Below are 13,105 nucleotides of genomic sequence, written 5' to 3'. Positions count from 1 at the left end.
CCCCCACACACACACCCAGCCTCCCCTCCACACACACAGACCCAGCCTCCCCCCCACACACACACCCAGCCTCCCCTCCACACACACACACCCAGCCTCCCCTCCACACACACACACCCAGCCTCCCCTCCAAACACACACACCCAGCCTCCCCTCCACACACACACACACACCCACCTCTCCACACACAGCCAGCCTCCAGTAGTTTCCTCAGGCACATGTGCTCATCAGTACTGTGCTGAACACTTGAGGTGCCTTTCTGCAGATCTGAGGGCCCCTCTCTCCCTCTGTTGCTGGTCTTCCATCCTATGACCTCCAGCCGCCTTTGTCTCCCTGGGCCCCCAGCAGCCTCTCCTGAGCCTGGGAGTCTCAGTTCCCCTGGGGTTCCCTCCCTGGGAAGTCTCACCCTGGCAACTCTCCAGGCGGGCAGCTGGAGAAGTCCTCGTGCTCACCTCTTTCGTTTTCCGGTTTCTTAGAGATGACGGCTTCCCATTGCCTGATGACCAGTGTTTCAAAAACCATTGTTTCATACATTTTGTGTGATATTTTAGATTATTTCAGGCAAAAGGGTAAATCGGCCCTGTTATTCTGTCTTTGGCACAAACAGATCTTCTTTAAAATTCAGTCAACTTTGCACTCAATATTAATATTATTATACAGAAAAGACACTACTTTAACCTGTGTTTTTCAAAGTAAGGTCCATGAACCACCGACGTCAGAATCACCTGGATGCTTGACAAAAATGCACATTCTTAGATCACATCCCGAGATCTACTGAACATAAATCTCTTGCCACTAAAATTTAAGAATCGTTGCCATTACCATGACAATTCAGTAACAAAAGACAATAAAATCCTCTCTGACAGTTTGGAAATCATTGGAATAGGAAACGGATTAAAAAGCCAAGGAGAATATTGCGAGTTCAGCTTGAAATGATGTCAACACAGGCGTGACCCTCTGCCAGCCCTTCCAGCTGTAAAGCACATGTCCTAGAAACCGTGACTCTCTGTAGCTGAACCAACAAATTTGCACCTCACTGCTTGATTCTCATTCGTTGCAACAGTAGCGCCCCATCTGGAGGCTGAAAAGCAGTGGTGAGAGAGGGAGAGGATCTTGGTTGCCTCCACACAAGAGGCCCTCTGGATGGCAAGCACCAAAGGGCCAAAGCCAAACCAGCCCGGAAACTGTTTAGTCAGGACGGGTGTTTCCCCCTCCAGCTCATTAAATAAAGTCATGCTCCCCATGGACGAACTCTCACCAACAGTTACAACAATCACACTATCAATCTTTTATTCCCCAGTCTCAAGAGGACTTAGAGTGACCCCTCCACCATCTTGGCTCACAAGAGTCTCATTTTCTGGGGAAGGAAACAAACAGCCTAAAAAGCACGTTAAAGGTGTCAGCAGAAGAGAGGAGTCCATCAGAGGAGCAGTAGTTGCACTATGAGAGCAGAGTTGCTCACAAATCTTCTCCAGGACTCAGTGTGGGCCATCTCACTCATTGTGAAACTAGTGGGAAGGTTCTCGGTACTGGAGCAAGGGATGGGCGCACATGTCCACGCCTAAGCTAGCAGATGGAAGAGCAGAGCAAAGTGCATCTCACATCCCAAGTCATTACGTGTCCTCAACTTGACCCTACTGTTTTATCCCAAGTCTGACTACCCTGCATTGGGGAAGGAGTGGGAGAGGCGGGGATGGGGGTGAGTGGACAGAGGCACAGCCAGGTCACCCAGGGCCCTTTAGGCCATGGCGAACATCTGGTTCTATTTTAAATGCAGTGGGAAGCCATTGGAGGGTTTAAGCAGGAGAATTATGGGGACTTATGTGTATTTTTTGTTTGTTTTTTCGTTTGTTTGGTTTTTAAGGAAGATTAGCCCTGAGCTAACATCTACTGCCAATCCTCCTCTTTTTGCTGAGGAAGACTGGCCCTGAGCTAACATCCGTGCCCATCTTCCCCCACTTTATATGTGGGACGCCTGCCACAGCATGGCTGGCCAAGCGGTGCCATGTCCGCACCCAGGATCCGAACCAGCCAACCCCGGGCCACCGAAGCAGAACGTGTGCACGTAACCGCTGTGCCACCGGGCCGGCCCCCCTTATGTGTATTTTTAAAGAATCATCCTGGTTGTTTTGTGGCATGTGGCTTATAGGGGGCAGGAAGGAGAGCCCAGGACAGCGCTGGGGGCCCCAGTCTGTGAACCAGTGCTAGGCAACACGCTGTTTACCACCTGCAACAAGATAAGTACAGAAATGGACAAGTAAATGTTTAGAACCTTTAAAACATTTTAAAGTAATTTGACATTGCTGTAACATCTAAGAAAGAGTTTTTATATTTTCACAAAAATATCAGGCCACGTTGGACTGACGGAAAAAATAAAACCAAAACCAAAGTGGTCCTTTAGCCTAGATAGTTTGAGACACTCCCGCAGTGATTCAGGCCAAGGTGGTGGATGCTCGAACTAGGGCAGGTCAGGCACAGAGAGGACAAAGAGGTTCACGCTCCCAGGATCACAAAGGATGGTGAGAGGAGTCTGGAAGGTTGGGATAAGGAGGCTGGCTCACACAGCGATACCTTTGCCTCTGCTGACCTGCACTAGACCCGACTGCTTACCGAGTCTCTGAATAGTGGTAACCCATAACAGTTGCTTCAGTCCTGAGGGTAATATTGCATACAGCATAAATGTTAAGAGTTGAGACACTGGAGAGAGGCAATCTGTATTTAAATCCTGATTTCACCACTGTGTGACCTTGGATGAGTTACTTAACCTCTCTGGGCCTCAGTTACCTCATCTATACAATGTAAACAATAATAGCCTCTGCCCCATCAGGTGTCCACAAAGATACACTGAAAAGAACTCTGAGAAGAGGCTGACACCTAACAGTCATTCACTCAGCCACTGGTTGTTCATGTGTCTTTCTGTGAAGGACGAGCTGTAGAGCATGATTGTGGTTGTGTGACCCCTCACCTCTGGGGAGCACATTACCGTTTACAAAGCACCATCACATGTTACTTCATGAATCCTCTCTGAGAAGTGGGGAGAGATAGGCTCAACTTTTTGATGAGAAAAATGAGGGTGAGTGTCTATAGCGAGGTTCCCAAACTTGCTCCTGGAGGATGAGGTGTTGATTCATCCATCTACTCCCCACGGCGGAGGTAACCTGTCGGAAAAGTCATAGAAGTAGAAAGAAGAAAACAAGAAACTGACGGCAGAGCGGAAGGTGGGAGAGCAACACCAGAGATGGAGAAGCTGGAGAAGCTGGAGGAGCTGGGGGCTCAGTTCTCCAGTGTTTTTGAGTGGATTCAAGCTCCTAGAGACCCTGTGGACAGCAGAGGGAACCCCGTCCGGTCTTTCTGAGCCATCCTCTCCCCTTCCAGTGCTATATCAGACACTCCTTGGCTATTCATAGGGTTTTCATGGCCAATTTTTTTTTGGAAGTGGGTGGCCAGCTTCTTCTTCCTGGTCTGTCTGAGTCTAGGAGCTCCACTGAAACCTGCCTACCATGGATGACCCTGTAGATATTTGAAATCCCAGTGGCAGAGCTTTCAGCATCACAGCAACACACAGCCACCACAGTGTGACAATGGACAGCCAGGTGGTGTGGTTCCCTGACTAAAACGATCTCAGGTCACAGCAGTGAGAGCAGCAAACCTTCACCACTAGGCCACCAGTCAGTTCTCCTTTGTACTTGCTTAAAGGTAAGGTGCTTCTAGGACTCTGACCCCAGTGCCTCCTATTCTTCCTCAATGCACCTTTTTTCTCCCCTCATCACCCTCCCTTCCTCTGGCCTTTATCTCCAAGGTTCAGCTATGACACCATTTTGGTGTGAGCGTTTTTGATGATTTTTTCTTCTTCACTAGCATTTTTAATATTATTAAATTTTCATTATCAATAAATATACAGGGTCCCTAAAACTGTCCTAAATGTGCTTCTTACTACCATCTATCTCTCTGTTTTGGCTTTTCCTCTCTTCCTTTAACAGTTTTCCATAATCATTAGGCTGAACTACACCTGACTTGCTGGGAGAGGGGCAGCAAGAACCAAATAATTGGAGAATTCCCTGAGCTAAAGGCAGACTTGGATATTCAAATTGAAAGGATGAATCAAGAGGAAACAAGATGTTAAAAAGACAAACAACAATGAAAGATCCATGTCTGGATGTATCAAAGGGAAATTCAGAACTTTACTCTTTTTTTAATTTAAAGTGTGGCAGTAGTGATCATTTTGTAAACTATTTAATGTTGAATCACTATGTTGTACACCTGAAACTAACATGATAGTGTATGTCAACTATTCTTCAATTAAAAAATAAAAAATAAAGTGTGGGAGGTAGTAATTTAATGTAGGGCCATTTGAATATGAGGGATGTCTTTTGAATTTTATGACAATAGTCAATAAACCAAATATTATTTTAACTGTGAAGGAAGCTTTTTTTTCTTTTTTTTCTTTTTTTGGCAGGGGAAGATTCACCCTAAACTAATATCTGTTGCCAATTTTCCTCCTTTTTCTTCCATTCCCCCCAACAAAGCCCCAGTACATAATTGCATGTAGTTGTAAATTCTTCTAGCTCTTGTATGTGAGCCACCAGCACAGCGTGGCTACTGACAGACAAGTGGTGTGGTTCTGCACCCAGGAACTGAACCCGGGCCACTGAAGCGGAGCACACTGAACTTTAACCACAAGGCCATCAGGGCTGGCTCTAGAGGAACTTTTTAAAAACTAATATATCTTAGTTACATCAGTTAAAAAGAAATGTTAATCTGAAATTCAGAAATTCCTTACATTTCACTTTGGTATCTTTTTCTTCTACTAAATTTGTGACAAGCTAAATATAATGCTTTTTATGGAAAGCGTACTTGGTGGGAGACCCTGGGTCAGCGATAGACACGGTCACTCTGCAGGAGGAACTGGATCTACTTAGCCACCCTAGTAGTTGATTCAAGTCCGACACTGAACTAATTATACTTTCAGGTCATTAAGAGGGCATTCAGATGCTTCCTAAACACCTCAGTTACTACCAGGAAAAAACTCCAGCACTGAGGGAGCTCTGGCACTGAGCAAAGCGAAGTTAATCAGAGCTCTACATAATTTGATGAGAAAGAGTTCACCTTTCAGCTTAGTTAAAGAAGTGAGCTTTCAGGGGAATGATGCCACAAGATGAAAAGGGAACCCCCATAAACATCCCTGAGAAGAAGCAATTCCCATCTAATTATTTGTTGTTGGTGTTTTTTACTGAGATGTGATTGACAGAAAACATTATGTTAGTTTCAGGTGTACAACATAATGATTTGATACATGCAGGTATTGTAACATGATCCCCACACTAAGTCTAGTTGACGTCCATCCCCCACGTGCTTTTTAATTATGACCTTATGAAGAGCTATGCTCCAATTGGTTGGGCCAGTTCTGAGCGTTGGGAAGGAAGGACATCAGCTCACCTGTCAGGGTTGTTACCTTTGGCTGGGAAACTCTTCCCCTGGACCAGCGGTTCTCAAGCCGGGCCAAGCATCAGATCGCTCCAGGGAGCTTTTCACAGATGCCTGGCCTCCTTCTACACCCGTTGAAAAAGAATCCCCAGGGCAGGACGAGAACAGGCATATTTTTTAACAGCTCCCCAGCTGATTGAGCTGCACAGCTGGAGTTATGTACCACAGACTGTAGAATTCTCTAGGGCAGTGTGCTGCCTTTTGGAGGCAGCTGCGATGTTTAATGAAAAGAATACTAAAATCTGATAAATTTTCATATTCCTCACTTACTAGACAAACAGCAAAATTTACATTTCTGAACATCAATTTCCTTAGGCATATAATATTGCTTTTCCAAAAATCAATTTTGACACCTACTAAAGGAAATTCAATAAAGTAATGTATATATTTTTTAGAAGTTGTAGAATTTCAGGCACCATAGAGACAGGTGGCAACACAACACATGCTTCCTTGCCATGGAAAATGCTGGTCATTTTTTATGAGGGAGAAATAAACGAAGCCACAGAGGATAGGAACCTTTGCACTGGACAGCAAGGAGGAAAGGAGGCATTTGCCTCTGGACCCTTTCCCACTTTAGGAGAGTTGATAGCACCTGAGGGGCCCAGGTTGGTCAGAGTGGTGGCAGGTGGATGGGAAAAAGGACACACTGTCTTCCAAGGCTCCCCTGAGGCAGTTGAGTCAGAGTCCTTGGCAGGAGCTCTGAAGGCCAGAGGAGACTGGAGACAGGCAGACGGCCCTCAGAGAGAGGCCGACAGTCCAGAAAGAGGGAGCAGCGCAAACAAGCCTGGTCTGACAACTCAGCCCAATGCCACTGTTACTTCAAGTGACTTGGTCTTCTAGAGCTTCCACTTGAGCTCCACTATCTGTTCTCCATGACAAAATATGCTTACAAAGACCTGTATGTCTCAGCTGACAAGTGGAGATGTTACCAGATATACGTATATGTGTATGTGTTTGAATGTGTATGTATATTGTTAAGTTAAAAAAATCAAAGGCAGAACAATGAATATAAGATGGTCTCATTTACATTTTAGAATTGTGTTTATGTTTACATCTGTACCCATGAGCGGACTGTTGGAGAAGGACTGGACGGATACAGACTAAAGTATTGACAAATGTTACCTCTGGACAGGGTGGTCGAATGGGAAGGAAGCAAGTAAACGAAGGGGAAGCCATTACTTTTGATTCTGTACACTCTGTGTTGGTCTTTCAACACACATGGATTACTTTTTTAATTCTAAAAGCCAAAAAATATACGGAGGGTTAGGGAAAAAGAAAGAAAGAGAGAGAGAGGGAGGAAGGAAACAAGAGAGGGAGGAAGGAAGCAAGAAAGGAAGGAAGGACAGCTCTCACAACCAATGCCTTTCTTTCTTTCTTCCTTGGAAACATTAAAAGTTACAAGGAGTAGAAATTTTGAGTAATTCTATGAGGAAAACATAATTGAATAAACAAGTTAAGAATGAATCTATATTTTTATACTATGGTTATATCTATGCTAATTGTGTTTATGTAGAGATGAACATTGTAATGACTGATAAGTGAATTGTTTATATATCCACACGCAAAAGAATAAAGCTGGACCCTTACCTCCATCATATGCAAAAATTCACTCAAAATGGATCAAAAACCTAAACATCACAACTAAAACTATGAAGTTCTTTGAAGAAAACAGAGAAGAAAATCTTCATGACATTTGATTTGGCAATGATTTCTTGGATATGACACCAAAACCAAAGGCAACAAAAGAAAAAATTAATTGGACACATCAAAATTAAAAACTTTTGCGCATCAAAGGGTACTATCACCAGAGTGAAAAGGCAACCCAAGGAATGAGTGAAAATATCTGCAAATCAATGCCTGATAAGTAGCTAATATCAAGAATATACTTAAAGATTCCTACAACTCAATAACGAAAAACAAAAACAGCCTGACTTAAAAGCGAGCAAAGGAGCTAAATAGACATTTCTCCAAAGAAGATATACAAATGGCCAATAAATACGCAAAAAGATGCTCAACATCACTAATCATCCGGGAAATGCAAATCAAAACCACAATGAGATACCACCTCACACCTGTTAGAATGGCTATTATTAAAAAAAAAACCAGAATAATAATGTTAGCAAGGATATGGAGAAATTGGAACCCCTGGCATTGCTGATGGGAGCCAAAAGTAGTGCAGCTGCTGTGGAAAGCAGCATAGTAGTTCCTCAAAAACCAAAAATTGAATCACTTTATGGTCCTGTGATTCCATTTTCTGAGTATATACCCAAAGAATTGAAAAAGGAACTCCAAAAGACATTTGTACACCAGTGTTCATAACAGTAGCCAAAAGATAGTGTATTAGTCAGGGTTCCCCAGAGAAATAGCACCAACAGGAGATAGATAGAGAGATATGTATAGCACCTGGAGGCTGACAAGTCCAGAATCTTCAGGGTAAGCCAGCAGGCTGGAAACCCAGGGAAGTGCTGAGGCCGCGGTTTGAGTCCAAAGGCAGCCTGCTGGCAGAATTCCCTCTTCTTCAAGGGAGATCAGTCTTTTTCTATCAAGGCTCTCAGATGATTGGCTGAGGCCCACTCACATTATGGAGGGTAATCTGCTGAACTCAAAGTCTGCTAATTTAAATGTTAACTTCACCTAAAAAATACCTTCACAGAAATATCTAGCATAATGTTTGACCAAATATCTAGGTACTGTGGGCTAGCCAAATTGCCACAAAAAATTAACCATCACAGATGGAAACAACCCAAATGTCTATCAACAGATGAATGGATAAACAAAATGTAGTATATACTTACAGTGGAATATTATTCAGCCTTAAAAAGTGATAAAATTCTGACACATGCTACAATATAGAAAAACTTTGAAGACATTAGGCTAAGTGAAATAAGCCAGTCATAAAAGGACAAATATTATATGAGTCCACTCATATGAGGTCCATAGAGTAGTCAAATTCACAGAGACAGAAAGTAGAACGGTGGTTGCCAGAAGTTGTGGTGGAGGGTAATAGAGAGTTATTGTTTAATGGGTACAGAGTCTCAGCATGATGAAAAAGTTCTGGAGATGGATGGTGGAGATGGCTGCACAATAATGTGAAAGTATTTAATGCCACTGACCTGTACACTTGGAAATGGTTAAAATGGCAAGTTTTATGTCATGCTTATTTTACCACAAGAAAAAAATGAATTGCTTACATGCATAGGTTTACTACATTGCACACACAATGCTAAATGCTTTATATTGATTTTCTCAATTAATGACTATGGATACCCCCATTTTACAGATAGAGAGAGCGACTTGCTCAAGGTACCAGTAAGAAGCAGAGCCGGGGTGGAAAGCCTCTCAGTCTGACTCGGAGTCTGTGTGCCTCGTGTGTGCTCTACTGAAATGAGTGACTACACTACGGCAGTGAGGTAAAAAGCAAATCAAAATATTTTTCAAACAATATTTTAAAGTTGATTCAATATACATAAAACAATTAAAGTATTCCCAAGAAGGTGTCAAATCCAGCCTGGGTGCGACTAATAACAGGACACCTAAAACACCCCTACATTGACCTTCACCATGAGAAGTTCTTATCCCAAAACCACAGCATCCCAGAAATAAGACAAGAAACCAGGACGCCCAAGAAATAGGAGCAGACTGTTTACCTGGCATGTGCCCCATTTTCCACAAACCTTGGAACATTTCATAATTCCTCTGTTTTTTTGAAATAAAAATACTGTGTTCCCATTTATATTTTTAAATTTTATTTATGTTTAGATCTATACCCATGAGCGGACTGTTGGAGAAGGACTGGAAGGATACAGACGAAACTGTTAACAAGGGCCACCTCTGGACGGGGGGTCGAATGGGAGGAAAGCAGGTAAATGAAGGGGAAGCCACTACTTTTGTCTCCCATACACTCTGTTTCAGTTTTTCAAAGGACACAATCATTCGACTGTCAGTTTTGGATGTCTACACAAGTCCAGGGACTACAGTGGTTCTGTTCGGACCAGATGGAAAGACAGAGTGCCGGTGCGCACCGAGCTCCATCTAAGAAATAAAACGTCCCCCGCCCCATGCACGGCACATCCCGTAGACAAGACTCACGTTGGTATTCTGGGCCCTCCAGGGAAATTTTACCAACTCCACGTCTTCTCCCCCTCCAAGGGTCCTTCTTCCGTGGACTTCTCAGCTTCCCCCAGCAAGAAGAGCAGCCCAGCTGTAGCACTCCTACGGCAGGGTAGACTAGCGCTAAGGCTCGGGCTCACGAGTTACGCTGGCTCTATCTGCATCTGCCGTTTGTTCACTATGTGACCTTGGGCAAGTTTCTTAATCTGCCTGCACCTCTGTCTCCTCAGCTAATAGGTACCATCCTCACAGGGTTGCTGAGAGTCTTACATGAGCCCTCAGAACAATGTCTGCCATGCATTAGGTGGTCAGAAAATGTTAGCCATAGACAGATCAAACAGGCATCTACAAGCCACAGACTGCTCCGGGCACGAGGGAGAATAAAAGGTCCCCCAAAGGAGAGGGACCTGGGAGATCATTTTACAGACTACGGCCCAGAGATGGCCATAACGGCTCAATGTCCTGCCGGAGGAAGTTGCAAAGGTGGTCAGAGCAGCCCCAGAGCCTGGCTCAGGTTCTCTCTGACACAGCACGATGCCCCCAAGGAAGAGAAAGCAAGAGATCTCCAAACTGACTCTGCACTTTGGGGCACATTACAGGTCTTAACTACTTCAGTAATTGTGCATTATAAAGTTGTAAGTATTAACATGTGAATGGACGGTTCTCTCAGCAGGATGAGAAAGCTATTCTGCACACCCCGTGTGTGTATGGGGTGGGGGAGGGGTGCAACAATCACACCCACGTCAAAGACTTTAGGACGTGGCCTGTTTCTGAGAAGTCACCTGGTCATAGCCCAGAACTCAAGACCACCTCAGCAGAACTCCAACAGAGCCCCCACAAAGCGAGCCCAAAAGTGGGGCCCAGACTGTCTGTCAAGCCCTGCCCACACACCTGCAGGCCACAGAAGGCCGCAGGAGCAGGGAGGCCACAGAAGTGGAGCAGATGGGGAGGGTACGCTGGGCAAGAAGTGAAGACTGGACCCCAGAGAGGGATCATTCCAGAAACACCTCCCTTATGTAACTGCTGCCCGTTCAGCACGCTGTCCCCCACTTCCACATCAGCTCTGCATGCCATCTTCTCCACCTCTCCCACCTTCCCAACCTTTCCACCCACTAGCCTCTCACAGACCATCCTGCACCACAACCCAGTGTCCCCAGGATAGACCTGCACTTTCCAGCCTTGGGGCTTTTGCCCATGCCTTCTCTTCCTCCTAGAATGCCTGCCACCTGCTGCTCTGTGATCGCTTTCCCCTCAATCCAACTGTCTGACAAAATCCTTTTCCAGAAATGCCAATCCTTCCATGAAGCCATCCTACAATAAGAAGTCCTCTTACCATCTTCTGCACTCCCAGAACCTTCTAGATCTTTCTGAGGTGCTTGATAAGTTCTACCTCACTCCTCTCTTAAGACTCTCACTCCTTTACGCCCTTATACATTGCAGAGGTCAGAACGGCAGCTGGGAAAACCAAGGAGCAGCAGGGAAGCTGGGAAGGAAGGCAATGAAGAGCGAGTACAACTGCAAAGACTTACTAAGTGCCAGCACTATTCTAAGCGTCTACCATACACTAATTCACCTAGTCCTCAACACAACCCCGGGAGGTGGGTGCTATTATCTCCACATTACAGAGGAGGAAACGGAGGCATGGATAGGCTGCGTAACCCGCCCAAGGTCAGACAGTGGGGCTGTGAATTGAACCAGGCTGGCTGGCTCTTCATCTTGTTTCCCTGCAATACTGCTCCTTCTAACCCTGCATCCCTGAAAACCACTTCAGCTGTTCCACCCGTTGTACGCGCTGCCTTCCTGGATCAAAAACACACTCGGCAACTTGCAATTACGGCACCAGGTTCCCACCTACTGCGCCATGAGCCAGGAATTAAAGATCAATTCTGGCCAGATCCGCCATGACAGTAAACAACATATGACAAAGTCTCAAACTCAAAACATTGCTCAGAAAGAATTATAGACGTCCGAATGGAATGGGCCCCAGGTCATTCACCTGGCTCAGTATTCACCATCATTTCCGTTTGGCCATCCTGAACCGGAGACCAGAACTATCTGCAGGCGTCAACATCTAAGAATCGCTCTGAGCGTAGTTTTGATAGGACCATGGGATTCACGGACGAGTACAAGGTCATTGTTGTATACAGTGGCCTAGCACATGGTGAATATGTTTTTTAACAATCATAAAGGAAGTGGACCTCCCACTGTGAATAGGAGAATATAGAAAAGATATACCTGGGTTACAACTGCATTCAAATGTAAGTGAAACAGCAATTGCCTATAGAATTCAGATTTTAAATAATTTAATATGACACATCCTATTAACGGAAGCAAAAGTTTTGTTAATAAGCCAGATAATTTTCTCAATCTTCTATCAAAACAGTCGAGGAGCGGGGGATGGATAAAGATTTCAGCTTTACAAATGTATACTCTGTTCTCACAGAAAGAAAACAGAAACATAAATTTATCAGTAGGTTCAACTTCGAAGTTAGGAGAGGCTTACAACAGGATACCAGTTAAATTTCTGTTCCCAGGAAACTTAAAAATAGCATACAGATGACTGAAAAATTAAATTAAATTAAAATAGCGAAGCACAAGAAAAGGAAGCCGAGGGTCTGTGCAGTCTGTGGCAGCAAGCCATATTTGTCCCCTTGATGAAGAGAAGATCAGTGAGAAGGCAGACTCAGGACAGAGATTACAGCGGGAGAAATGCGATATCCAGCACGGATCCAACTTACCCAACTCGGTCTGTCTACTCAACACTTTATTTTTCCCACTTTGCCAGTTTTAAATCAGACAGCGACTGGGCTTTTGTTGTTGCTGTTTCTGGTCTTTTGATCTCAAAGCCCCATGAAAATTACACTGTGTGTTGGATAGGATCTGGCCCCGTCTCGCTTTAGGGGGAACAAAGTTTTAGGCTTGGATCCTTGGTTGCTTCTTCGGGAAAACAAATAAATAAGAGAGGCTGGAAGGAGAGGACGTGGGGGACGTGCCCAGCTGACGTCGGGCCGCGAAGGGCCGCACAGTCCCTGGGCGCAGCTGTCCAGATGTGCCTCATCTGGTCCCCCGCGGGCTCCCAGCTCCGGGCCGCGGCATTCCGAAGCTGCAGCTCATTGGTGGCCGCGGTTGCTCGCTGACGACCGATTGGCCGGCCGGCCCGCCACTCCTCGGCCTTGAGCCCGCCCCGCCCGCCGCTCGGTCCTCCATCCTCGGAAGGAACCTGGAAGTGCGGCGCTGATGTGGCACTCTGCGCGGCGGGAGGGGCCGGGAGAGAGGGGTACCCGCTCCGGGGCTTGCCCCTGCCTGGCCCGTGTTGTGCCCATCCTGTTAGCCCGTTAGGCTGCTTTGTTTAAACAGGATGATGTCAATCTGTTTTGGGGAGGAAATGAAGGCGCGCCCAAGGCTCGCTGAAGTCCCTGCATTTCCATGGGGAAGGGACTGGGGCTCCAGGATGCCCACGCCCCCAAAGGGCCTTCAGGCCACGCCTCAGGACTTCGCTCTCCCCTCTTTC

At 45.5% G+C, this 13,105-nt stretch overlaps 1 protein-coding gene across 1 annotated transcript in view; it reads right to left on the bottom strand.

Annotated features, from left to right (window-relative positions):
• TMEM45A (transmembrane protein 45A) overlaps nucleotides 1-12,594 on the bottom strand; it is a 77,248-nt gene extending 64,654 nt beyond the window's left edge. The window contains exon 1 of the transcript XR_006888208.1: nucleotides 12,333-12,594. The gene's annotated coding sequence lies outside the window, so the exon portion shown is untranslated. The remainder of the gene's footprint in view (nucleotides 1-12,332) is intronic.
• Nucleotides 12,595-13,105: the final 511 nt, after the last annotated feature.

Source organism: Equus quagga, chromosome 4 (genome assembly GCF_021613505.1).
Source record: "Equus quagga isolate Etosha38 chromosome 4, UCLA_HA_Equagga_1.0, whole genome shotgun sequence".
In the NCBI taxonomy this organism is placed as follows: Eukaryota; Metazoa; Chordata; class Mammalia; order Perissodactyla; family Equidae; genus Equus; species Equus quagga.
Note: the sequence above shows the minus strand (reverse complement) of the source record. Positions and strands in the feature narration are given on the sequence as shown.